We start from the raw sequence: 3,282 nt of genomic DNA, 5'->3' as shown, positions 1-3,282 counted from the left end.
ATTTGATAAACGGGATCACATCATTAAGAGAATGATGTGATGGACATGACCCATCCGTTAGCTTAGCATTATGATCCCATTAGTTTCATTGCTACTGCTTTCTTCATGACTTATACAAGTTCCTATGACTATGAGATTATGCAACTCCCGAATACCGGAGGAACACTTTGTGTGCTACCAAACGTCACAACGTAATTGGGTGATTATAAAGGTGCTCTACAGGTGTCTCCGATGGTGTTTGTTGGGTTGACATGAATCGAGATTAGGATTTGTCACTCCGGTTGTCAAAGAGGTATCTCTGGGCCCTCTCGGTAATGTACATCACTATAAGCCTTGCAAGCAATGTGACTAATGAGTTAATTGCAGGATGATGCATTACAGAACGAGTAACGAGACTTGCCGGTAACGAGATTGAGCTAGGTATTGAGATACCGACGATCGAATCTCAGGCAAGTAACATACCGATAATAAAGGGAACAACGTATGTTGTTATGTGGTTTGACCGATAAAGATCTTTGTAGAATATGTGGGAACCAATATGAGCATCCAGGTTCCGCTATTGGTTATTGACCGGAGACGTGTCTCGGTCATGTCTACATAGTTCTCGAACCCGTAGGGTCCGCACGCTTAAAGTTTGGTGACGATCGGTATTATGAGTTTATGTGTTTTGATGTACCGAAAGTAGTTTGGAGTCCCGGATGAGATCGGGGACATGACGAGGAGTCTCGAAATGGTCAAGACGTAAAAATGGATATATTGGACGACTATATTTGGACTTCGGAAAGGTTCCGAGTGATTCGGATATTTTTTGGAGTACCGGAGAGTTACGGGAATTCGTCAGGGAGTATATGGGCCTTATTGGGCTTTAGAGGAAAGAGAGAGGAGAGGCTGCCCCCCCCTCCCCAAGGCTTAGTCCGAATTGGACTAGGGGGAGGGGCGGCGCCCCCTCCTTCCTTCTCTTCTCTTTTCGCTTTCCTTCTCTCCTACTCCTACTACTTGGAAGGGCTCCTAGTTCTACTAGGAAAGGGGGAATCCTACTCCCGGTGGGAGTAGGACTCCCCTAGGGCGTGCCATAGAGAGGGCTGGCCCTCCCCCTCCTCCACTCCTTTATATACGGGGAGTGGGGCTCCCCTTGGAGACACAACAATTGATCATTGATCTCTTAGCCGTGTGCGGTGTCCCCCTCCACCATATTCCACCTCGGTAATATCGTAGCGGTGCTTAGGTGATACCTTGCGTCAGTAGCATCATCAACAACGTCATCACGCCGCCGTGCTGACGGAACTCTCCCGCAAAGCTCTGCTGGATCGGAGTTCGTGGGACGTCATCGAGCTGAACGTGTGCTGAACTCGGAGGTGTCGTACGTTCGGTACTTGAGCGGTCGGATCGTGAATACGTACGACTACATCAACCGTGTTGTGCTAACGCTTCCGCTTTTGGTCTACGAGGGTACGTGGACAACACTCTCCCCTCTCGTTGCTATGCATCACCATGATCTTGCGTGTGCGTAGGAATTTTTTTGAAATTACTACGTTCCCCAACAATGGCATCCGAGCCAGGTTTTATGCGTAGATGTTATATGCACGAGTAGAACACAAGTGAGTTGTGGACGATACAAGTCATATTGCTTACCAGCATGTCATACTTTGGTTCGGCGGTATTGTTGGATGAAGCGGCCCAGACCGACATTACGCGTACGCTTACGCGAGACTGGTTCTACCGACGTGCTTTGCACACAGGTGGCTGGCGGGTGTCAGTTTCTCCAACTTTAGTTGAACCGAGTGTGGCTACGCCCAGTCCTTGATAAGGTTAAAATAACACTAACTTGACGAACTATCGTTGTGGTTTTGATGCGTAGGTAAGAATGGTTCTTGCTCAGCCCGTAGCAGCCACGTAAAACTTGCAACAACAAAGTAGAGGACGTCTAACTTGTTTTTGCAGGGCATGTTGTGATGTGATATGGTCAAGACGTGATGCTATATTTTATTGTATGAGATGATCATGTTTTGTAACCCAGTTATCAGCAACTGGCAGGAGTCATATGGTTGTCGCTTTATTGTATGCAATGCAATCGCCCTGTAATTGCTTTACTTTATCACTAAGCAGTAGTGATAGTCGTAGAAGCAATAGGTGGCGAAACGACAACGATGATATGATGGAGATCAAGGTATCGCGCCGGTGACAATGGTGATCATGACGGTGCTTCGAAGATGGAGATCACAAGCACAAGATGATGATGTCCATATCATATCACTTATATTGATTGCATGTGATGTTTATCCTTTACGCATCTTATTTTGCTTTGATTGACGGTAGCATTATAAGATGATCTCTCACTAAATTTCAAGGTATAAGTGTTCTCCCTGAGTATGCAACGTTGCGAAAGTTCTTCGTGTTGAGACACCACGTGATGATCGGGTGTGATAGGCTCTACATTCAAAAACAATGGGTGCAAAACAGTTGCACACGCGGAATAATCAGGTTAAACTTGACGAGCCTAGCATATACAGATATGGCCTCGGAACACTGAGACCGAAAGGTCGAGCGTGAATCATATAGTAGATATGATCAACATAGTGATGTTCACCATTGAAAACTACTCTATCTCACGTGATGATCGGACATGGTTAGTTTATTTGGATCACGTGATCACTTAGATGATTAGAGGGATGTCCTATCTAAGTGGGAGTTCTTAAGTAATGTGATTAATTGAACTTTAATTTATCATGAACTTAGTCCTGATAGTATTTAGCAAATAATGTTGTAGATCAATAGCTTGCATTGTTGCTTCCCTATGTTTTATATGTGTTCCTAGAGAAAACTAAGTTGAAAGATGATAGTAGCAATGATGCGGACTAGGTCCGTGATATGAGGTTTATTCTCATTGCTGCAGAAGAATCATGTCCTTGATGCACCGCTAGGTGACAGACCTATTGCAGGAGCAGATGCATACGTTATGAACGTTTGGCTAGCTCAATATGATGGAGGACTGTATAGTTTAGTGCACCATGCTTAACGGCTTAGAATCGGGACTTCAAAGACGTTTTGAACATCATGTACCATACGAGATGTTCCAAGAGTTGAAGTTAATATTTCAAGCAAATACCCAAGTTGAGAGATATGAAATCTCCAACAAGTTCTATAGCTAAAAGATGGAGTAGAATAGCTCAAGCAGTGAGCATGTGCTCACATTGTCTGAGTACTACAATCGCTTGAATCAAGTGGGAGTTAATCTTCCAGATAAAATAGTGATTGACAGAGTTCTCTAGTCACCATCACCAA

The sequence above is a fragment of the Triticum dicoccoides genome, chromosome 2B (genome assembly GCF_002162155.2).
Source record: "Triticum dicoccoides isolate Atlit2015 ecotype Zavitan chromosome 2B, WEW_v2.0, whole genome shotgun sequence".
Lineage (NCBI taxonomy): Eukaryota > Viridiplantae > Streptophyta > Magnoliopsida > Poales > Poaceae > Triticum > Triticum dicoccoides.
This window is presented reverse-complemented; position numbering follows the sequence as displayed.